This window comes from Aphelocoma coerulescens, chromosome 1 (assembly GCF_041296385.1).
Source record: "Aphelocoma coerulescens isolate FSJ_1873_10779 chromosome 1, UR_Acoe_1.0, whole genome shotgun sequence".
Taxonomy (NCBI): Eukaryota; Metazoa; Chordata; class Aves; order Passeriformes; family Corvidae; genus Aphelocoma; species Aphelocoma coerulescens.
The window spans coordinates 80,429,518-80,455,289 of record NC_091013.1 but is presented as its reverse complement, the minus strand read 5'-3'; the positions used below and the strand labels follow the sequence as shown (position 1 = coordinate 80,455,289).

At 38.4% G+C, this 25,772-nt stretch overlaps 1 protein-coding gene across 1 annotated transcript in view; it reads right to left on the bottom strand.

Annotated features, from left to right (window-relative positions):
* The window catches only part of TRPC6 (transient receptor potential cation channel subfamily C member 6), an 81,222-nt gene that overhangs the window by 54,973 nt on the left and 477 nt on the right, over window positions 1-25,772 (bottom strand). The window lies entirely within an intron of this gene.

Here is a 25,772-nt window from a genome sequence, read left to right as displayed (position 1 = left end):
TGTAACATTTTCCTTTTCCCTCATGTAGTAGAAAAGCCACATTGAAGTTCCTGGGCAAACAGTGGACATAAAAATTACACTCTGACATCTGTATAATCTCTGCCTACAGATAAGGGCTCCTTCTGCTGATTTTCTGTGCTGGCCTGATGTGAACCTCCACCAAGTGCAAAGCTGAGTAATCACAGCTAAACCACAAGTTCAGCCTGAGCCCTCTGCCTTCCAGCTGAGTGCATAACCCAAATGCCGCACCATGCCAATGGCACTTCCGAGCTAAGAGCAAGTTCAGGCCAAGCTGGCACCCAGCTGTGCAGGACTGTGCATACATATCCATGTCGAGGTTCCCTGTGGGAACAGCAATACACTATTTATACAATGCATATGAAATACCTGATTCTGTAGCCAGACAGAAACATTAGGTGCATGTATGCTGATAGTATACGTGGAATTAAAATGAGAATGCCACGTAACTGCTTATGAATGTGGAGCAAGAGGCTACTAATAATTAAGAAGTTAGATTCTTGAGGTTCAATTAAGTATGACATTATTAGTTAGGTAAGGATCTTTCCTCTAGTTATAACAGCACAAAGTGGATGTGAATTTGTTATACAGAAGTATAAATCCTTGTGTCCTGTCAACACAGAATCTGATTGCTGCTATGCAATCCTCAGGGAATGGTTTCGAGGAAAGCTCAAGAAACCTGTCTCCACTTTTCAGGTGTGAATTTACTGGAGGAAGAAAAGAGTCCTAATTTTCTCATTGCCTCATTCTCATACTTTATTAGAATGTTGCTTGTTCTTATGTTACCAAGAAATATTGGATATATTTATTCAAAACCAGACTCATGAAATAGAAGTTATTCGTATGAAAAAAGGAATCTCAACTTTCTGACGGGAATTCTCTGTACTTATCTGCTGAAACCAGAGTACTAAGATAGTCAATCTCAAATACCTATGAAAATTGTAAACTAAAAAAACTAGTCTTGAAATCTGTGTTTTGGAACTAAAGAAACCTTTAAAAAACAGAACCAAAGTATTTCATAAAATATTTGAAAATCTCTTCTACATAGTTGAAAAGCAGAATTTATGTGGCTTCTCATGTCAGAGACAATGTTGATAAAATGTGAGAAGGTTTTAAAGAAACCATTATTCATCTAGCAAAGTCTTCCATTCTTCAGGATCAATTACATTTTAGGCTGATGAGTCTTTTTGCTGTAACTACTTGCAGACTTTTGTCCTTTCTCCACCTGTTTTTAGTATGGGGAAAGCACATATCACACACACCAGTAAGAAAATAACCTGTGTTTAACAACAAAAATTCCCGGAAGAAACTTTTGCATAGCAGAAAGAAACATTTATCAACCTTATATGCATACCTCTTTCAGTCATGAACTGACTGCTACTGAAATAGTCAGGAGATCTCATTCCATGATTATTTGCACATACGCATTTTTATTTTCTGCAAACCAGTGTTCTACATAATTAATGCACCCAAACTCTCATTAGCAGTGTTACCAGCACTCTGGGATTACAAAGGTAATGAAGAACCTGTGACAATACACAGCGAGAGTGTGCTGCAGAGAGAGAACTACTAGAGAGTGTCCAAAGGAGGGCAGCAAATATGGTGAAGGGCCTGGAGTCGAAGACGCATGAGGAGTGGATGAGGTCACTCGGTGTGTTCAGCCTGGAGAAGAGGAGACTGAGGGGAGACCTCATTGCAGTTACAGCTTCCTGGTGAGGGGAAGAGGAGGGACAGGCACTGATCTCTTCTCTGTGGTGACAGAACCCGAGGGAAAGGCCTGAAGTTGAGTCAGGAGAAGTTTAGATTGGTCATTAGAAAAAGGCTCTTCACTTAGAGGGTGGCTGGACACTGGAACAGGCTCCCCAGGGGAGTGGTCACTGCACCAGCCTGACAGAGCTCAGGAAGTGTTTGAACAATAATCTCAGGCACATGGTGTGATTCTTGGGGATGTCATGTGCAGGGCCCAGAGTTGGACACAATAATTCTTGTGGGTTCCTTCCAACCCAGCATATTCTGTGATTCTGTGAATTCGCACTGCACAAAGCAGCCTAGAGCTAACATGCTGGGAAAAAAACTGAAGTGTTTGAGTCTGTAGGACTCCTGCAGTGTCCCAGCACTGAGATAATGAGAAACAACTGACTGCAGCACTGGAGTAAACATGGGCCAGCAAAGACATACAACCCACAGTACCCAGCTACTACATGTCCCCAGCAGTGTTGATTGATGATGAGATGGGGACTCTGCAGGAGCCAGCTTTGACCCATCCTGAAGAGCTCCAATTCAGTACAAACCACAACATCTCCATCCATAAGGAGACGCCCATCATTGCGGAACTACATCAATACACAGACTTAAATTCCACCACTACAAATGCAAAACCTTCATAATTAGTTTCAATAAATTTACAGGTAAGAAGTACCATATAGAGGAGTTAATGCAAGTAAAACATCCACTAGAAACATTACAAACAGTAAAAAAACCACAAAATCATAAAAAAAACCTCCTACACTGTAACTTTTCAATTAAATACTATTATACAATAAATTTGTAAGCATTGCTCTAGACAATTTCTCTCTTTTGTTACTATGACACATTTTTATTTTATTAGATTTGAGACCACATTTACACCTCTATTGTATAACTATAAATACACTGCCTTCCAGTGTATTGCCAGAGAAGATTATTTTCAATGGTTACATTGTGGCTATAATATGCAGCTAAATTAAACAGTCATAGTAGATTTATTTATTAAGACTAAGTCCAAACTCTGTTTTGAGAAAACTGCAGAGTTATATGGCTCCCTCCCAACCTGTATATAACAGGTTCTTTATATAAAGCCAAATGGAGACAGGGGTGGGGAAGACAGAAATGGAAAGGGACACTGTGATCCTGGAAGCTTCCAGTGTATGTGTCAGGCGCAGGGCTTTGGAAGTGTGCATGGACCAGTAGACAGAGTAAAAGAGCATCAGCTACTCCTTCAGGCTTTCCTTCTAGAATCAGCATGAATCAAACTTTTAGAGCAAGGAAAACCAATATAACAACAGAGGTGTGGCGGGAGTAAGACAGACCCCTTGTCTCTTACTATCAGTGAACCCTCTACTTTAAACTTTCCCAGGTCAGGACTGGCTCAGTGCTTGGGGGAACACATACAGACTTAAATTTCTCTATCATTTCTTCTGTATCTTTCCTCTTTTTAGAGCTAACGAAAGTCTTCTTTTACAGAACAAAGAAATGTGTTCTTTTAACTGGCACTAGCTGGTACAGCGTTCTTCACAATTCTAGTCAACTGTTTTCATGGCAGGCCTGTGAGGCTAATCCTCAGTGACCTCTACGCTGGTTAAAAGGAATGTTTCACTACAGCCACTGTGCTCAGTTCCAGTAAACGCTCTCCTGTTGAGAACAGGGTGGCTGCATGAAAATTAACAACTGGAAACAGGTCCAGAAACACGCTCAATTCTTAAACTGTGAAGGGAATTGTTTGTGACACTGTATATGGATTAGGGAACTTTCAGCAGGACAGGGAACTTTCCAACTCGGTACTCACAAACCAAGAATTGGTATAAGATACAAAGGTCTTCAACAGCCTTGTCATCAGGAACTCTGAGGTTGTGCAGTTCAAAACCCTGAAAGAAGGCAGCAAGACAAACAACAGAATTAAGAGTCTAGGACTTCAGAAGAGCAAACATGACCTTGTTCAGAAACCTGCTTGGCAGCATCCTGTAGGAAGGCAAAAAGTCAAGGAGGACTTGTTGGCTTTCAGGACACCCTCCTCAGAAGTATGAAAAGAGCCCGATGAACAACAGTGTCCTGACTGAGCATAGGTGTAAAAAGGAAGCACAGGGCTGGTGGAAGAAGAAGGAAGCTACTTGATTCAATACAAAGATACTGTCCAACCACATAGGGATGGAACTAGGTAAACCAAAGTCTGGGTAAAGTTAAAATTAGCAAAGGAAATGAAAAGCAACTCTAAATGTTTTGAAAGATACCAAATGGTGAAAAAGGAAGGCTGAAAAGAACATAGATCCATTACTCAATGTGGCACTGAACCTAATTGAATGACTAAGCCTGAGGTGCTTGGTGTTTTCTTTGCCTTGACAGGCAAAGTTTGTCAAGTCTGTGAGCCAACTATCAGAATTCTGGGGAGTAAAGCATTATCTACAATATTAGAAGATTAAATTGGGCCAATTGGATATACACAAGTACAATTGATCACATCAGACACATGCAAAGTTGCTGAGGGACCTTGCCAATACCATTGCAAGATTGTCATCTACTATCTTTCAAAGGTTTTGGCAATGGAGAATGGTTCCTGATTCTTGATAGCCAGAAAGAGGCAAATGTTGCATCCATTTTCAATAAAGGACTTCCCCAGAGGTAACCTGTGCACAGCTGTAGGTGCATCAGCCCAATCTCAGTATCTCAGGAAGTCTGTGGTAAATTCTCCTGGAAGACATTTCCCACACACAAAGGATAACAAGGTGGAAAAGGCAACATCGATTTACTAAACAGCAAATCACACCCGACAATTGGATTTCCTTCCGTGACAAGATGTTGGGCTCCCTGCACCGAGTTAGAGCAATGGCATCACTCACCTTGATTTTAGCAAGGCCTTCAATATGATCCCTCAGTGGGACAGACAAATTAGTATGGTTTGGAGAGGGACATGATAACATAAGCACAAAAGTGCCAGAATATTTGAGCTCAAAGGGTAGCGATAAGCACTGAGAAGTCCAGCTACAGCTGGTTACCACTGCATCCCTCCTGGAACAAAAGTAGTGCCAATAATGCTTAATGTGTGACATGGATGACAAGGTAGAGCACACCTTTAGGAAGATGGTGGGAGCATCGATGCACTGGAAGGTAGGGCTGCTGTTCAAAGGGCAGACCCCAGAAGTGGGCGAAAAGTGACATAAGCTTCAGCAAAGGCAATTGTAAAGTCTTACGTCCAAGATGGATTAAACCAATGCAACAAGCTAGAGGACAGCTAGAGAATGTGCAGTGTTCCACAAAGTATCAGAAGGTCCTCGAGGTAAAGAAAACTCAGCAATGTTCCCTTTTGGCAAAGACAATCAACATGTACAATGCTGTATCAGTAGCAGTGCTACCAGCAGATCAAGGGGAGTTTTCCTTACCCTTTACTGGGCACTGTTGAGACTCTTTTGGGCACATTTGGAGTACTGTGTCCAGTTCTGGACTCACAGGACAAAAGTAAGACATGGACATACCAAGTCCAGCAAGTGCTCAAGGATGCTGGAGCTTAAGAAATGAAAGGAGAGATTGAGGAAACTGTTCTTAGCCATCTTGAATGAAAGCAAGCTGGGGTAAAGATCTTACTGCTTTCTAAAAAGACCTGATGGAAGGAAATGAAGATAACTGGGCCAGACTCATCTCAGTGAAAGGACAAGATGCAATCAGCAGAAGTTGCAAAACAGAAAAATTCAGATTTGGTTTAAAGAAAATATGCTCCCCTGTGACACAGGCTGACAAAATAATTTGTGGAGTCTCCACTGCTGCAGACTGAAATTGTTCACTCAGCTGAACAATACCATGTACAACATGAACTAGCTGGACCTTCTCTGAGCAGGGGTTTGGTCAAAATGACCTGAACAGGTTCATTTCAGCCCACACTGTTCTATGATTTGGTGACTGATCAGTTTAATACCACGGAAAACTGCATTCCAGTATCCACCACTATAAATGTAGCCTCCCTTTCCACACAGAAAATAAATAAATAAGTATATTTTGGAAGCAGAGAAACATAAGAAACAGAAACTTTCTGAGAGGCAACTTCTTTTCCAAGTGATTGAATATGGACCAAATCCTCACCAGCAAGGGTGTGGTAATAAATTATTAAAAGTCAAGAAAACAGCTCCTGAGAAAAGATTGGGGAACTGGATTGTTTATTCTTAATCTGGGAAGATCTCCACTATACAAAAAATTTCCATAATGCTTCAAAGGCAAAAGTAAAAACTATTTCCTTGAACTAGGCCAGGAGTTACATCATGAAAAACTGTAGAAGTTAAATATTTGGAAACAAGAATTAAACACCTTATTACCTTTCACCAAACCAATTTCTTCAATGACAACAATATTTCCTAACCTAACAAATAAATTCCTATATGACATTATATCAAATGCCTTCTTGAGTTCTGGTACATTAACTCTATTGTCCTTCTTATTAATATACAATTAATCTTGCAGTACCTGGCAATGCACTACATTTAATTTTGTCTTATTATTCTTTTCTTCAAATTTCTGTCTAAAACTTTGTATTCTGTTCTTAAAATGGAGTTGGTACATGTACCACTCCATTAGTCAAATATCACCCCTATCTGATACTGCTATTAAAAACTGAAATGGCAAAGAAAAGATTGCTTGCTTTTAGAACTTGCTTTTAGAAACTTTTAGAAAGCTTCTGCTAGCCTTTGAAAAAATTATTTTAATATTTTCCATATGAATTTTATAACGCAGTTTGAACCAACTCTACAAATATGAAATTTCATTTTAAGAGACAGACTTCTAATTCTTCCTCTGAGCATCTATGTAAGTGAAATGTAGGTTATTTTATACTGATCATATTTCATAAATTTCTAGTTAGTGAACACATTTAGGATGCTCAAGCTTGTTCCAAGGTGAAAGAGCTTCTAATTTTAATGGACTCTAGCTGGTGATCTACATGACCCTTTGACATTTCAATACCCACATGGGAATATGTTACAGAGCCTTTCTATTGTGAATTATTGTGTCAAGTGCAATGACGCCTTCAGGTTCTAAACAGGAATTCTGGTCATTGAAATGGACATTTTAGAGTAAAGAAAGCATAGATAATAATCTGCTTCACTAAACTCATCCTAGGATAAAGCTGTCAAAGAGTATCTATTTGCCCTGAGTTGAAAACCTTCACCTATTGCAGAAAAACAAATCATGATCTCTATCTGGTTCAGAAACCCCCAAAATCAAAAATATATCAACTCAGAATATAGAAATCCCTAATGAAAGCTCCCAGCCTGAAAGAGGACTATATATCTTGAGATGTAACTTTAAAATTGAGAATGTTTCAGTGTTTTTCAGGCTTGAAGGTCACCACTAACTTTCCTTGAAGTTATTACACTCGTAACTGGAAAAATATAGCTAAATGAGTTGCTGGCAGACTAATACTTTTTCAGATTCAGTATAACTTTTGACAGAATGCACATAAAAACATTCTTCCACAATCATACACAGGCAACTTCATCAGACCTTGAAGAGCTCACATTAGGAAATTCACTTGAAAGTCACAAAATCACAGATCTTTTAAATCTAGTGTCAGATACACATAGTCAAAGACATTTATTCTCACAGTAGTTATAGCTGCCCATGAGGTAAGTTCCTTGTTCTATGAGTGGTGTTACAAAATTAACATCCATAATCAGAAAAATGAACCTGCATAATCTTAAAATAAATTTACTATTTGGAGGGCTTTGCATGTATGGAAAAATAGCTTTTTTTAAGTTCATAATAAGTTGGTCTTCAAATAAAATATTTCTCAGTGTCGTCCATCTATATAAACTTTGCACAAACACTGCTCCCTTCCCACAGTCAATGCCATAAATAAGGGTGATCTCCAGATGGTGCAAGCTGTTACAAAACCACTGATCTTCTCCCAGTTACGCTGCCATGCATAAATGCCCCATTATCCCCATAATATTTATCTATGTCTCACTTAATTGCATTTATGACATCATCTGTACCATGATCCCAAAGAACTGTTTTTGTAAATTGATAGGAACTCCAAAGATAAACATAAAGAGGCCTGAACTGTCATCAAAGAAAAGTGGATGACAGTAAAGTTATTTTTTGTAGCTTTGCATATTAGAAACCATCCAGTCATCCACTTAACTACTAAAAATGCAAATTATTAAGGTTCTCAAATCAAAACACAACACCCCTCATAAGACACACACAAAAGACAGTTTTATCAGTAAGAATGTAAGCCACCCAGGTAATCGAGAATCCACACAACCTTTCAGTCTGCACAAGAAAAAGTCAACCAGTAAATATCTGGAGAAATGCGGGAAACAGAGCACAGTTTTTATAACTAGAAATGAAAGTGTTACATAAGTCCAGCAACAGCCAGTCAAATACAGCTCACCTGCAATAAACAAACTGCAGAGATGTGAGATGGATAAACTAAGCTGAAAATTACCTCTCTCTCAAATACAACTGTCAAGGCTTCTTCAGGAGAACTCTAAAACTACAGCACTGGTTTTCCCATCTTGACTGTCATCTGTAAGAATATCTGAAGTTCTGGCAGTAGATACTTCAACAATTTGTCTAAAGCCAATATACACTCTATGTTTTTAAAGACTTTCTCAGATATATCTAGGTTTTAGTGTGTAAGTACTACAAATTGCTCTTTGAAATTAATTTAGTGGCAAATTTTTTCCCTGTAGTCAGCCCTTATTCTCGATTTCTTCTTCAACCAGGCATGAAACATTGTAATTCTCTGCACTGACTCTACTGTGAGTTAACACCACTACTGACATGTTTAAATCATCTCAGGTAGCAAAAAGAAAGCATCAGTGTTAAATTAATTCTCATTCTAATACTTTACAGTCAATAAAACCTCTTAGGAGATAAAAGTCCTACTGCTCATTATGCCAAATCATCTGTCAATCTTTATTTATGCAAATCAACTCATGTTTTTAACCCCTTTAAGTCTGCAAAACTGACAAATGCATTAAAGCCTTATAACACACTTTATAAAATCCACATACAGAAACAGATTAGCTCAATAAAAGGATAATACTTCCATGCCTACCCATCCTTCTATCAAATTGTATGAATGCTGTTAACTAATGTTAAATGCCAGAAATAAATGTTTGTCTTTCAAAATTTCTCACTCATATTATTATCAACTCTATTAAATGACTCATTAATATTCAATTAAATACTACAGAAAATTTATTTTATTGCTTCCAAATGTAATAAATCATAAAAATGATTAAAACTCTGCAGAAGCACAGAATGACAGAATCATGTTCAGGAGTGTGATACAATACGCACACCAGGAAAATTAAATAATTGGTTTAGTATATTTAAAACTATTTTTTTTAAGGTCAGCACAATGATTGCACTACACATGTGAAGCTAGAAAAAATATTTTTGTAAAAGCAAAAGAATAGTAAAATATCAGAATGGGTTCTTTCCACTTCCTTTTATGTAACTGAAGTCTAAGTTTATTAAAGAAGTTTGTTGATTTTCACTTTGCCTTAAACCCATTAAGATTAATCACAGGGTCAAGTGCTTTCTGAATTGGAGGGGTCTTAAGGTTGAATACACATTTAGGGATAGGCTTAGATAATTTACATTTTCATATTACTTCCACTGCTCCCTCCATACCTTTTGCGTACAGATGAATTAAAAAGCTTACAGAACTGCAATTTAAGTGCAGAGAATCCCATTTGTCAAAACAAACTAATAGCTATCAAATGCCTTGTAGTCCTCTCATTTTAAGCTGTTAACAATGATTCTTTCATGCATTCCTGGTCATAAATGAATAACTCTTCTGCTTGAATGGAGCCCCTATACTCAGAGACAACCTCACAAGAGGCAGCAGCTTCTGTAACACTGTTTGCCTGCTTCCCAAGCCTGGAATTTTGCCTCCCCAGACACAAAAATCACTCTGGTTGGCAGCTGTGATTAAGCAGAATGAAGAAACTGGGCAAACCAAAAGGACAACTGTGGCACTCTCCATCTTAACATTGTCATCATAAAGCTACTGTTGCTTTTGTCAAACCAGGTTCTATGACATTCTGCTGAACTGCTGCATCCTCAGTGCTGCAGTCATATGTTTAATTCACTTCTCTTGAAAAGGTTCATGTTTTATGCTTCAGTTCCAGCCTCTTCAACATATGCTTATTTTTCCAGTATTTAAATGATATTCAGTTACTTTCCTTAGTAATGTCATGATCTACCAGCAGCAGGTGAGCTTTACAGAGCACTTTCTTTTTCTTTCCACAGCATCCTGGGGAGTTGTACAGATAACAACTTGGTTTTGGGAACTGCAAAAAACTATGAAGTGATCAGCCAGCACACACTGAAAGACAGGAATTAAAACTGATTTCAGGCTTGCAAACAAGACCTACCTATGACACTGCCTGATAACCCTGCTTTTCGTTCCCAACTTTATATGCCTGGCCAATAGAAAACCCCAAGAATCTTGTCTTCTTTCCAGACAACAACAAATTTAAACTCCAGCAGTAGATATTTGTGTCTCTAGCTCTGCAGGGCCTCGTTTGAAAATGCCACACTCTTACTCAACTGGTTTGCTTATGTTCGCAGTCACTGCCAAATGTTAGAGCACAGTACTTCACATTATTGCAAATAACAAAGGGTGCTTGAGCACTGAGAAGGCTCCACTTCAGTTATTCTGTAGCCTTGTATTTAAAAGGTGTGATGCTACACGTGCTGATTCCTGCTAAACTCATGCTCAAGCTGTCCAAGCCTCTAAACAATGTCACCTGGCATTTAAAAGATACGAATGAGCATGTGGTGGCTAACATGACACTGCAAAAACCCAACCAGATAAAACAGTTCTGTATGTACAAGGTGCACCCCACAAGGCTGGCTACCTCAGCCACCTCTTTTATGTACCTGTGGGACAGAGACATGATCCTATCTTCTCCCTGTCCCTCTATGCATCTTTGGGTAACCCTGCTGAAGGATATTCAGCCAGAAGTGCCATACATTTCCTTGGCTCAGAAGCTGCAAGGACCCTTAGGGGTGCCATGTGATGTGGAGGGAGACGGAACTCCTGACTGCCTTTACACAATTTATATCACATAAGGTCCAGAGAGCACCTATTCACAGAACTTTCAGCAGATGAGGAACACGACAATATAGTGACAGGATAACAACACAAGCTTGTGCTGGCATTGTCAAGAGCTCTGCTGAGCTCTCTCTGCCTTGATCAGTTAATGACAGAGGGTAATTTCCTTTAATTCCATTTAACGCCATCTATTTTCAAAAAGGGAAAAAGGGGAACATGTATGAGCATATGCATATGTTCTATATATATGTCTATAAAAGGAAGGAAAACAAACATTTATCAAACAGTACAGATAATAGATCTCATCCTAGACACTGAATGTATCTAAATCCAACTGCAATACAGCAATCCAGAAATTGCATGGGGGAATTCAAGCACAAGGTGAAATGCTGAACAGAATTCAGACCAAACTCTCATGTTCACAAGGTCTCATGTTCTTCTTCTTCCCTGTTCTTCTAGAGGTATGAATTACTTCTGGCATGAGTCAGACACAATTTTCACCATTACCTTTAGCACAGTTTATTTTACAGTTTTAGTTCCAGGCAATAGGGTACGGTATCAGCAAAAAAGGTCAGAAAAATACAAAAATCATCTTGAATAGGAGAGCTTGAGATTATTAGGAAAAGAATGATAAAAGTCATGTCAAACACCTTAAAAAGACATCTCTTCAGGTAGCTGCTTCCTCTGCTACTTGGTCAGAGAAATGCTGTCAAAGGTAACAAGTGTAAATACATTACTTTCACTTTTTATTTTTATAAACCTTTATTAATTTTAGATAGTCACATTTTTTTATTGCTTCTAAACCAAGACTACTGTGCAGAAAAATGTGCACAAGAGCCTCAGTAGAATTGTTTTTATCCTCTATAGCACAGAGCTTACAACAAAACCCCATCAAGTTGAGAAGTCTGAATCCTAGACAGGAAACAATGTGGCAACTGAGATTACTCCAATATTTCCACGTGCAATGCAAGTAAAGATAGAAGAGAGTGGAACAAAATGAAAAAATTTTTAATTGAATAAGGGGAAATACACCTACAGGGTTTACCCATAAAGCCTACAGTGTATGACACAAAATAGTGAGTCTGCAACAGGGCTATGGCAGATCAACGTGCCCTCCAGTCAGCACTGAACTAGCAAACCAACACAGGAATAAACTGTGCTTTAATCAGATTTGTCAGCTTCTGGGCTGTCATCAAAAATTGACTATTTCTTTTACTCTCAGAAGACCTATTCAGTCTGTATTTATTTCTTGAAAATCTGACTACTAATATCAAATGTCGCTGAAATCTGAGGAGAGCTGCAGATATTAAATACAACCCTGAGATCTCATCAAATTCCTCGGAAGAGTCTCCACACTCAGAATTTTTCATGCTGAAATATTATTCAGAGCATATTCTTTTTTACTTCAGATGCTATTCCTTTTTATAATTGTACTATCTTTCAATATATTCTCCTTTGTGTATCTCTCACTGATCTTGATCTGTCATGGGTGAGGGCTCTGAACTGAGGAAAACTGCCAATAAAATAAGGATGGGAGAAAAATAGAGATTTTAACATCATGGATCCTCCATGCTGAATATATGTCTTATGATTGCAGGAGAACTAGAATAATATGGTAATTTATGAGTGCTTGAAATTGTGGATAAAGGGGACTGGATATGAAATGAAAGCCATGTAAACAACTGATTAGAAGAATTACAACCAACAACCTCAGGACTACTCAGAATACAGGAAAAAGTACTAAAGATCTTGTAAATGTCTGAAAAGAAAAGAGCAATAGGAAAATCTATTGGAATTGGATGAGTGATTAGGGTTTAGTAACAGAAGCAGCATGTACATTTTCTGCTCAGCACCTGAGGAAGGACAAACAGTAAGCTGTCTGTTCTTTGCAAAAAAAGCAGAAGACAGTATAACTATACTAAAGACAGTAATGAACCTAGAGATAAATGTGTATCAAATAACACAGATATGCAATAATATAGCAAATACAATTGAGAAAACGGTAATGGGTGAGATTATTCTAGCAGCCACATTTCACTGATTCAGGAACTTAACGTGCTTATCCATTTGTTCATTCATTATACTCTGTAGCACAATGAAATCTGTCCATCACCTAACATGAATCTTGGTCTGACCACGTATTTCTTCAAAATTAACATTTCACTGAAAAACGGCATTAGTAACTCAACCAACAATGAAAGGCTGACACTAACTTCAGAGAGAAAACTAGATCTAAACAAACTTTTCCTTCTTAGATAAAACAAAGATTTGCACAATATACAGTGTTCATGTCCAGGAGACCATTTTTTTAAACAACTCTGTTTGTGGGAAAATAATGGAGTGTGAATACTGATACTCCTCCTGCATCTATGTTAGAAATAAGCCATTTTCATCATGCAAATGTGAGGTACTTCTAATTAAAGAATCCATGCAATATCATTAAATTTACCTTAACATACCTACAATAAAAATTGCAGCAGTATAACTTCAGGATAAAGAAGAGTTCCTGCAGAAGAGCTTAGCATTTCAATGTGTGCTTACGTAAAAGGGAAAACAATATAAAAAAAAGGAATTGGTTTACTTCTAATATCTGTAATTACTGTTATTAAAAATTAATTACCTCATAAGAATAAAGAAACAATGATGATGTTTATTGTTCCCTACTACACACAAAAAAAGTACTTGGTATCATGACCTCAGTGACCCTTTTAGTGAAAACACAATTGGTGGCAAGTCACACATGCAATTCCAGCAGGAAAAGATCATTTGCCTTTCTCAGACCTGAGATGTAATGGTGAACATTATATGTAACAATATAAAAGAGAGCTGTGATCAGATTTGATAGATCAAAGGCATAGAATGAGACCTTTAACAGCTACTGTTACTTCATAATCGCAGAATATTTTGCAGAATATGTGACATTTGCAAAAGTTGTCACTCAGAAGAGATGAAAAGGCCCTGGTCTCCATTGACCACCATGTTGCCTTTGATCCCACAGAATAGAAGAAATCCATGAACTAGTTAGTTATACGACAATGTCATTAGCTGTCGCTGCTCTCCAGTTAGGTAATAATAATAGAATAGCATAGGGAGGCTTTTAGAATCACTTGAAAAAGACTGTTATTACAGCTAAAATGAAATCAAGAGGTTTTCTTTCACAGGGGAGAAATAAAGTTTCAACACATACTGAGAAAACCTTGAGACCTTAATCTTCAAGAAAAAGCATAAGGAACAGACAGAAGAACAGTTCTTCCTTGCTAATATTTTTCTGGCAGGTAGCTGTTGTGGACTGGGATTTCTGTTCTTCCCGAGTTGAACTGGGTCTTGCACCTGGGTCTTTGACATCCCAAGCACCTACCTTACTGCTAATTAATTCACTATGGTGAAATATAGAGATAGGAAATTTTCCTAAGGGGTATTTATTTAAACTGATACATTTATTCCAACCAAAAGATTTTGGAGCACTGACTTTTGGGTGCAATGGTAAATACCAATCAAAACCAGTTCTCACATGGTTCTACTTATTATGAAATTATACTGGATTTGTAACATTCTCTGGAGAAGAACTGTAATTTAATGAAAACTTTTTCTAGTTAAATAGTTTTAAGTGATAAAGAATGATGATTCTAACATCCAGAGAATCCAGTGAAACAAAGCAGAATAACAACGTACAGCATTTTTTAGCATGAAATTGCATGGACACTAATTGCAGAGTTAAGACCCATACAATAGCAGCTTGTTGGGATGGAAGGAAACTCTTCTGATGGAGAAATAAACTACACCAGGAGAAACAGGAATCAAAGTGGCCTTTCCATTAATTTGGTGGTGTATACAGGTTCTGAAAATCAAAAACTTTCAGCAGGAATTCTTCTTGCTTGTCTAACTGCCTAACTTCACTTACCAAATACATTTTAACCAAATACATTAAAATGAAGGGGAGAAGGGGAGGCTCTGTTACCTGAACCCAAACTTTCATACTGTAGAGGAGAAGAAAACATTTGTATGGCTGCTTTGTAACTCACCTGAAATGTACAACTTTGCATCAGTTCCACAGCACAATTAGCTACATTTTCCTACCGAAGGGAGACACAACTGCAGTTTTGGTCACAATTGCTTTGGCTGGGCTGGTCTCTTGAGAGAACACCATGAGTTGAACACCAGCAAGAAGATACACTCTGAGTGCTGCCAACTGCCAAGGGAGTCAAGTCACGTATGCAGTGCAGGAAAGAGTTCAGCAGAGAGCTGGAACTGCCCTCTCTACAGCCATCCGAGGGGGGAATTCAAAAGCAGTTATTATTGAATCAACCCATGTATGATTCATGGCAGCTTCAGCAAGCCAAATGCAAACATTCTTATTTCAGACACATTGAAACACTTTTGATCAAAAAGCCAATGGAGAATACTTCTGAGAACAGCGCTGTCAAGACTTATTTGGAAAATAAGAATGAAAGTAATTTCTTAAACCATGAAAACAGATACAAAACCAGTAACATTCCACATGAACAGAAGTTTCAGACTTACTCAGCTTTCATTTTTACATAGGACTTGGGAAAATGGGAACACAGCCTTCATCTATATTCTCTATTGGAAAAATGAAATTGTTCTGTTTTGCCAAGCATCCGAGGTGACATCCCAGAAGAAGGGAAGGGGAAAGAAAAAAACCCAAAAGACAAAACGTGCACTTTCAGAGTTTTACTTAAAATTTTTGTTTACTTAGAAATTGGATTTTTTTCCTCATGATCCTCCTGTAAGTGTTATGCTATGTACTCTCTGGAGCAGCAGTAAGTACAAAAGTGAGGAACAGAAAGCAATGCAGCAATAATGTCTGGGATATAAAGTTAGTCTAGTCCTCATATCATTTCTCTAGATGCTGCACATGAAAAGTGTCATGAAAATAGTTTCATCATCTCTCTTCACCACTCTGCAATGTCCCATTCCTGTGCATGAGAATATACAGCAGCTTCATCTGTCGTTGCTGCTTTCTGGAAATTACACTGAATTTTTAGGAAGCTGTTAATTGATGAGTGGAGACAGGTGGGAAAAAAAGGCATTCTTATTTTGTACATCCATAACTTTTTAAATTCCTTTTAAACATCCCTTCCAGTTACATCATTTTTAGCACCTTGCCTTTTTTGTAAGGTATTTAGCAGTCATAATTTCATATTTACTGCCTCTCATATTCTCAGAACTGATATTTTCAAGAATACAGAACAGTATTACTTCCATGGTTTTTTCTACCTTGTGTCTCAGCCTTGGGCTCAGCGGTTATGAAGCAGAGCAAGAGGTAAGGTAATCCTATTGATCACTGACTCTTCAGCCAAGACAGTGACACCTGCTAGTACACTGGAACACATTCCACTAATGACCCATTGCCTATGTTCAGGACAAATGTTATGAGTACAGGCCCAGTGAGCATAACAAAAAGCTGTGCTTACCTGAACAAGCAGGCAGTATAATGTGATGACACAGCTAGAATGATCTTAACTGCTTGCTCTCTCAGGTACAGCAGAGCAGTACAACCCCAGCAGGCACAGAGGCAGGATCCCAACCCTGTATCACACACCAAAAGAGCCAGATCATGCTCCTTACAATCAGCAGCCTGCTCCTGAGTCTGGATGTGAGCCAGCACATATGGACACATTTCCATTTTCAGGTGACATTCAGCACCACAAATCTTGTTCCATACTTCTTACAATAAAGAGCAGTCAGCTATACTGTGCCACTGCCCAGGGGCTGTCTGGCTGGAAATTTGTATACGGGGCAACATTCCCCCTCTGCCAGTATAATATTGATAGATTCAAAATAATTATTCCAGACATAGAAATTATTCAGAAATTATATCTCACTCAAAAAAGATACTTTGCAGCTGCATCTGTCATGTAATTCTGATTCCCCAAACTGTTCTTATGTCTCTAAATACATACAGGAACTGGACCATATGCCCCTGCAGTGAGTCTATTTCCCCCCTTCCTCAGTGTGTACTTCCATGCCTTTTCCGGCCCTCTGGAGATATCAAGACCTGTATGCATGGGGTAAGAAGTCTTGTCATAGACAGAGGTTGAAAAAGGCACACAGATACCCAGCAGTCCTGCTACCAGCACTGTCTTCATTGATCCATGGAGTCATGTCACAAATCCTACAAAAAGCTAGTGAAACCACAAAGGATATTCTTTCCCTCTAAGGCATTATCAATGCTCTCACCAATAACTAGGGAAATTTTTGCTAGTTTTTAGATTTGATGCAAAATCAGTAACATAGAAACCTCAGGTCATCAAAGATCCTCAGACAGCTTTGTAAGATGAGAGACATTAGCCTTGCTGTCTCTGTAAATCCCTACCTAGATTATTTTTTTAAGTTTCTCTTCCTGTTATGCATTAAACGCTGCTGTTGATTCTAGGACAGAAATGGCTGTGGGGTAAGAAATCCCAGTGTATATTTTATATATCAACTTGTTAGGTAAGATCATTATTATTTTAACATACAAAGAAGTTCTGAAATTTCTCTGTCACATCATTTGCTGTTTACCTAAAAATGTGCTTACATCAGATGTGATAAATGATTAAATACCTTTCTGAATTAAACCTCTAAATTCTTTTCTGAAGACAAGTAGGGAACATTAACTTCTTCAGCTTTGTACTACATTCAGCATTCATTCTGCAGACCTGCAGATACTGCTATTGCTGACTTTTTTTGTTAAAAATGCTCCACAAAGTGTTTCAAATAATATAGACTGTATCTTCAGAAACTTAATTCCCTGTTCCCTCCTAATTTTTGGTTGTTTTATTCGTTACTTAGCTCAGTTCAAGATACTGCTATTTTTGCTCCGCTGTATCTGCCATGTTGTTGCCACTCCTTAGTCTTCCCTGGCCAGCAAGAGGTTGTTACAGACTCCCAGCCTCACCAACATTCAAGGGACTTGAACAGTAATACAGATTACAGTCCAAGATTTCCAGAGCTTTTGATATTATGTGGTTTAGTTTTTAAGATCCTGAAGTGAGAACATCTCACAATGAGAGGCCATACAAAATACCCAGTATCCTTGAAAAGTTTCATTCCATGCCTACTACTTGAAAATGAAGTCATATTAGCTAAATTGTGTAAGTGCTACTGCATTTTGATTGCATTTTTGTCAAGGGTTGTTGCATATTTTAGCTCAGATTTCTACACTTAAAAGAGAGAAAACAAAATTGTGTAGTGTATGGGGAGAAGCATGATTCTAAGACTCACTTGAGACCCACAAGACTCACTCAAAAATGCTCAAGAGCAGCAGTCTTCCAAAAATGTCCTGAGTAATTAACAGGAGACTTGCTCTTAAAGGGAGAGGAACAGGAAATCTACAGAGAGGAAGAGCCATTGCTGCCTTCCCACAGCCTGCCTTTTGCATCTGATTTGTCAAGATAATTAGGTAATCCACTCACCAGTGAAACAAGGTGGTCCTTTGCAGAGCCTGAACCCTCTGAGCAACCATCCTATTCTATGTGCTCCTACAGGACAGAGGAAAGCAAAAGACAAGCAGTGGACATGGTGCAGGCAGATCCTCGAGTGTTCAGATTTATCCTTCAGGGCTAAGAGAAGCTTGAGAATTCTCAGAGCACAGGGTTTCTCTTTGAATAAGTACCACCAGTATAGCACACATGTAACTTTTAAGGACTCCTCTCCCACACATCCCCAAATAAAGTTTTATAACCTTTCAATTACCATTTCAAAATCTTTTTATAGGTAATTTACTTGGATCATTGTAGCTTCACTGGAATTAACTATAAATTAATAAATCCAGATGGAAAAAACCCCAAAGAAACATAACTTCAACTCATGTACAATACAACAACCTCAGCAAGTGAAGATAATACACTAGAAACTCCTAGTACATGTTTCTTTCATTAAGAAATTTTTTATAACACTTGAAAATCGAAAGTAATTTTAAGTTATCTTAAGGAAAAAAAGCACATAACTACAGATTATCAGAGTGGAATTAAACTAGTACAGAAAATCAATTAATGCACTGAAAAACAGAAAGGGAAATGGGTTTATAATCATCTATCATGAAAAACAGTTGCTTAGGAACAAGTCTCATAGAAGTTTACTGTGTTTTCTGAAAGAATTACCAAGAAAAAAATCAGCACTGCAATGGTTCAGATCCCAGATAAATCACTCAACATGGTTAGAAACTTGTAACCCTAAACATTGGCACATACTGCAAAAGCTTAGGAAAAACCTAAAATCCACTATTTTAACTAATATCTGGATTCTCCATGGCACTAAGCTGTCTGTGTGGTGGAACTTGCAAGTTAAGTCATATTTCTCTCTCGAACTGAGTTGTTTGTGTGGGATGGATGCAGGAGCCCACTGCTGAGTGATCACACATACCAGACACTGTCCCCACCACAAACCCCCACTAGAAGTGGGGGCTTCTGCTACACGTGACTTGGCGTGTGCATAGGCACATGGGGAAGGCACTTTCCCACACCACAATTAGCAAAGAAGTGGTAATTGTGACATTGACAGCACAGGTCTCGCTGGCACAGGCCTTCTGAGCTTCATGAGGCCAGTTTCCAAAGCATCCTCCCACAAGCTGTACCTCAGTTGAAACTATTTCCTAGATTCACACTGGTGATACCACTGTTACATTTCCCTGTGACCTGCCAGGTGCTGTAGAGGTGTTTGCCTGATGTAACCCATGATTTAAAGCATTGCTGCTGTAAGAACTGCTCTCTCTGCAGCCAAGCACCCCGCAGCTGTAAGGCTGACAGCTGGACTGTGTGCAATGGGCCTGTTTGCAGTGCACTGCAAGAGCCTTACAAAAAGCTCCAAGTATTGGGCTATTACTACTTGGCAGGCCTAGGACATGTACACAGAGTAGGACTGACAAAATTTATCAGTCTGGCCTGGCTACCTGTTCCAAATAAGGCGGGGAAAATCATGACCAGAAAAGCTGAAACATGTTGGTGGCAGGTGAACATCTTACAGAAGGAAAAGAAAACATAAATCACCTCTCAAAGGGAATCTTCCCCTTTGAAAAGCTGCTAAGCAGTCAGTCATCAGGCCTAAAGTCAGTCAGTCTGCACAATAGGAGAAACCCAGGCTTGGCCAGGAGGAAAATCAGCACAACCAAGTGTTCCTCTAACTACCACCAGTGCTGACAGAAGACAAAAGGAGGCAACAGACCAGCTCTGAATCCACCCCTTCAGCCTGCTGGGCACTTACCTATTTGCTAGCTAAGCTGATGTGACACATGCAAATAGTGATAGGACAAGAGGGAATAGCTTTAAACTAAAACAGGAGAGATTTAGATTAGCTGTTAGGAAGAAATTCTTTACTCAAAGGGTACAGAGACAACTGGAACAGGTTGTCCAGAGAAGTTGTGGATGCTCCATCCCTGGAAGCATCCAGGGCCAGGTTCAATGGGGCTCTGATTAACCTGATTTCATGGGTTGCATGCCCATAGCAGGGGCATTGGGATTAGATGATCTTTAAGATCTCCCCCAACCCAAACCCTTCTATGATTTTGTAACAAAGCACAAAGCTTTATGAAAATTCTCCCATTTGAATACTCTGCAAAACTCTTAGTGCTGCAGCAGCACCAGACCTTGTGGTCTATATTCTGTTTTCTACAGATCAGCCATGATCTTTTGGTTTATGATCCTTTTTTCTATCTGCATGAAAGACCTCCTAGATGCTAAATATTTTTTTTAAATATCCTCACTTCTTTGTTCTCTTCACTAAGGTAAATACTGACATCAAACACAGTGTTTAATCAAGTTCCAAGACCAAGAAAGAACTCCAGTCATGCTCTTCTGAGCTGGCAGTGGGCAAGGCTGGGTTTGTTTTTTATTTAATTATTCATAAAGACAAGCAGTGGTATGACTAAGGGAACTACTGAAGGAATGTTTGAGTGAAGAGGTGGGCATCACATTTACTTCTTCATGATTCAATTTTACTATTATTAATTGTCATCTTTTATTTCACCACTGCAATTCCAGATTTAAAAAATGACCCACTCACAACAAAGCTTTCACTCAGCAAATCCACATCCACAACACTGATATTTTATTCATACAAGTAATTTTTTTTAAACAAAAGGGAAGTACATTCAACTCTTCCAGAAAAGAAGCTATCCACACTTCCAACATAGCTTTGAGAACACACCTAAAACCAACAATACTTGGTATGCCATTATTTCACTTACTCAGGGTTCTCGTAGTAAATCTCACATTTTATTCCTAATGCCAAAGCTTGCCCTTTTTTTTTTTCCAAAAATGACAAAAATTTATTTAAATGTATTAGACTGGGGGTTACAATAGAGCTGTGCTAACAGTTGCACTATTGGTATGAAAAAGGGTAGCTGTACAGAAATGGATATAGAAAATAAGCCCAGACTTTAGTCAGTCATCTTCACATTATATTCCATGCATTTTATTTCACTAAAAATAGTATACTTGATTGTGCATGTCAGTGCTAAACAAATAATAACCATTCTACTGCACGACAAAAATGTTAATCCATCCCAGATAACACTGCCTGTCATTTAATTGCCATTAAGCTTTTTGTCCACATTTAATTAACAAAACTTACATTTAAATACTGCTTATCAACACAAATCCTTTAAGCCTCCTGTTGAGAAGACTCTGTGTGCAAGTGGCTACACTCACAAGCAAGTGGAAAAACTTGTATATAAGACTCACTGTATGCACTTCAAGTTTAAGGCCTTCTTCTAAGGCATTGCCTTGCATTGCATAACAGCCTGAGGTATGAAACCAAGTTACAAAGAATTTGATGAATATAGTTTTACTGCCAAAATTTTCTTTTGCTCACGTTTGCAAAGCTGGAAAGTCTAACACAGCCTGATGACGCAGACCCACCATGCCAAACCGCCTTTATTTGGGGATACCAGTATCAGCAGGAATTCTTCAAGTATCCAGTTATTATAACCTTTGGCTTCTGTGGTGGCAAATGCTGCTGGGAGAGTGTTTGACAAACAGCATGCTGGTTATTAACATTTACATTGAAAAGTATGCTATATACATCCCACACATTTCTGAATCATTACTCCACCTTCCTCATGCAAATTTAACAAATTACTTATATTTTCATGGAAATCTTCCAGTTTTATAAAATTAGGTCCCCCAGGGAGGCAATTTTCATTTATTTGGTAACTACATGAGAGTTAGGGTATAAATAAAGTTGCAGATATATTGCAATGGCTCAAGCAAAATGATTATGAAGTATTAGTATAGGAAACTGGGTATTGTAGCTGACCAAAGAAGTTCACTGTTAAATTAGTGAGTGTACACAGTGATCACAAAAGTGCCTAACAACTAAACCCAAGAAATCCCACAAGACGTCATGGAAAATGAACACATGTGGAGGGAAAAAGCCTATGTAATATAAAATAAAAAACATATGTGTAATGTTGAAAGTGAAGCATTCTCTTCTACATACTTGCAAGATATGCAGAGTGAACTAAAAGCCGGATTTTTCTAGGGCTTGATAACAATGGAGTTGTCCTTTTACTCCAAACATCAGGGACTATATTTAGTCACCCAGAATATGAGAGATTCAGACATGATTTTTTTTTCCCAGTGCCCAGTATGAAGTAGATCCATCAAACCTAAATCCCATGATGATTTGTGTATTTGTTCCATACTCTAGGCTATAAAAGGAGATGACCCCCCCTCCATACCTACTCTTCTACCTTTTTGATCTCAACAAAGCTATAGCAACATATTTTCAGAAGACAAAGCATCTCATCAAAGAGGCTAACAATCTGAAACACAGCTGCCACTTTGTACAGTACTCCCTAAAGAGATTATGTCTAATGAAGAGTCTGGAAAATAATTTTACAGGTCATTTCAAGCAAGACAGTTGAGACTAGATATAAAAATTACGTTATTTCAATGGCAGAAACTGTTATATTGCAGGCAGGAAAGAAATCATTAAACATATTATTCAACAAATTTTTTTTTTTAAGTATGTATTAGGTTTGGTAATTCCGAGAAACACTTAATTGGAAAACCACAAAAGTTGAGGAATAGTCTATGCCTCAAGGCAGTTATGCACATCAGAAACCTTTATCCCCCTGTTTTCATCTGATAATTTGTGTGCCTCATTTACTTTACAACTGACATTTTAATACACAATTATTCCTTCTCACGTGTATAAGAAAAAGTTTCTCTTTCACAATGAAAAATATTTGAAGGTATAAGTAAGCAGTATAACCAGATGTCTGACTGAATTAATGTCTTCTCATTAGCTTAGTACACTGACAATCTGTCCTTCACTAACATTTTTTCAGCAGCGAAGTTTACATACAAGTGCTATCACTTCCAAATCCTACTGCACATCAGCACTCAGATTTCCATCCTGTTTTAAACCTCAAAATTGGACTCTACCAATGAAATACTTGCACAGGAAAAAACCCCAACATATGCACATTTTTTCATTCCAGGAATCAATCTTCTGATATGTATGTTGCAATGTATTTCTTGATACACAAGGGGCAGGACTTGATGACTAGATGGAAGAGCACTACTAGAAAGAAAGTGTTTACTTGAATATAATTTCTGACACATACCTATTAAAGCCTTAAAAGGTAGCCTCATCTTTTGGAAGTCAACTTATTTACAAATTCTATGGATTGCCCAAATTGTGGTTTTCCTACCTAAGGTTCTGAATGGAAAAGAAAAGCAAGATTTTTCAGCACAAAATTCCATTCGAATTTTGTTTTGCATCATACCACATAAAAAGGTAAAAGCCTTCTATCCACTGCCAAAAGACTGTGTGACCCTACTTGGCACAGTTGATGAGCTCAAGCTACCTTCTTGAAATCTTTTTTTACAATAAAGGTAGCAGCTACCTTGGATACAATAAAGCTGTTGTCCAGAAAGAGGAGCTAAAAGACAGGAAATAGATCTCTGTAAACCGTTTGGACTTTTACTATCATCCAGAAACTGCAGCACTTAACAGCAGTCACAAAACAACACATGAAAAGCATGTTCTACAAACAACATATGCAGTAACATCAGCATTAGCACTAAATCACCACTTGAGAAAAACTATTCCTTAGTATCAAGCTACTTTTCAAGCAACAGATACGTGCCCTGTTATACCAGTAAGTGTGTTACCCTCTCAATAATGTTTAAAAGGAGGTACAATTCAGCTTTGCTTGGACATCAGCTGTACTCTGCATTATTGTTCTCCACTGATCACCACAATAATATCAGGAACTACCAGTAATTTGAAGATTAAAAAAAAAAAAAGTATAGAAAAGTATTCTTGTTTTGTGTAGATCATAAAGAGTATAAAGATTATATCCTAAACACGGCCCACCTCATTATTTATTAAATTTTTAGCCATAGCAAAACTAATGACTTCTGGCCGAGAAAGCACATCTGCAAAATGTACCTGAAATGTGATGTAGGTGGAATTTAGGCAGAAGAATTCAAAAAACTGTGTTTGGTAATCACCATACCCTGGAGGAGCCTATTCACTGACTGTATTCATTCCTGCCAGCCACGGAAGTCCTGGCAGTGGCTGCATGTAAGCATTGGCTACGGACCTCTGTGAAGTGATTCTTTTCCACATCCAGAGAAACCCCAAAGGACAGCTTCTCCATGCCTAACATGCATGTCTAAAACCAGCCCTTGATAACTTCCTGTGGTTAGTGCTATCCTTGTTCTACAGAGCAACTTGATTAGGATGCAGGCTTTCCTTATGGCCACTGTGAGGTGATGAGAGGCAATCTCCATGTTGGGACTGTGCTGGACCAAGAGCTGCTAGCACAGGCACTTTTTTCACTTCACTCTTGAAGGGAAAATATCAGCACCCCACAGACTTGCAGATTTTGTTTGAAGAGATGATTTGGAACGCTTATGCAAGATCTATCCTCTCACAGCTGCACAGCCATTCTGAATGTGTACATGGCAATAGAACTTCAGAATTGCCATATTAGTTCAAAGCTTTAGTCCACTAGTGAGAACCAATCTGAACTAAATATCATAAGGCTTTTTCTTCTGAAAGGATTCATTAGACAGATGCATTCATATATTTTGAGATGGGGTTTAAGTCCAATGTGCAATAATGTATGCTGTTACAGCTACATGAGCACAGTGAATTAGTGATCCACAGACACTTAAGAATAGAAATACAGCAGTAAATTCTGAAAACTCTGCTTGTTCTTAGCTGAGTTTATAAATATTCAAACACTGTGAGTGTTCCCAGTCTCGTTGTTATTCCTTTCCTATATCCAGGTAGTTGTCAAGTGGCTGGTAGGTGGCTCACAAATAAAACAGCAAATATTAGGAGGGACTGATAACTAGAATTTAACAGTTAAGCAATAAAATATAATTTGTACAAAAGAAAGTACACATCTTCTGGTAATCATCTGAGATTTTAGGACTCATCTTGCATTGCTTAATACCCATTTCCCCCCTCTGTTGGATAGCTTCTCCTCAGAAGCATTAACAAGTGGTAATTACAGTAGTCATGCTGACAGCACATAACCAGAGAGAGGGACAATGTCAACACTGAAAGCCAGTCAACGTGGATGCTAAGTTGTGGTTCCTGGAACCTTTGTAATTTATGTTTATGTAATTTAGCTTTTATTGCTTATGTTCTTGCCCTCTGCTTTAAATGATAACTACCTGCCAAAACTCACATCATGAAATTACACGACGCTACATGGCTTTGACAAAAAGCAATAATGAAAGGAGGATGGTTTTATGCACACACCTGCAATGTGTGCTCTGTCAGTGGAAGCAACCGACTGCAGGAGTTAAAATTTCTGTAATTACATTAAACCCATTAGATACCATAAGGTCTATGTACAACCGACGTCTCTTGTCCTGCTCTCCAGAGCAGAGCCCAAGCCAGCCTTCGCATCCCTTTCAGCGGGAAGGCACCACGGTCCGCTCAGAGCAGACCTGCCCGCCGGGCACGGCGGTGCCAA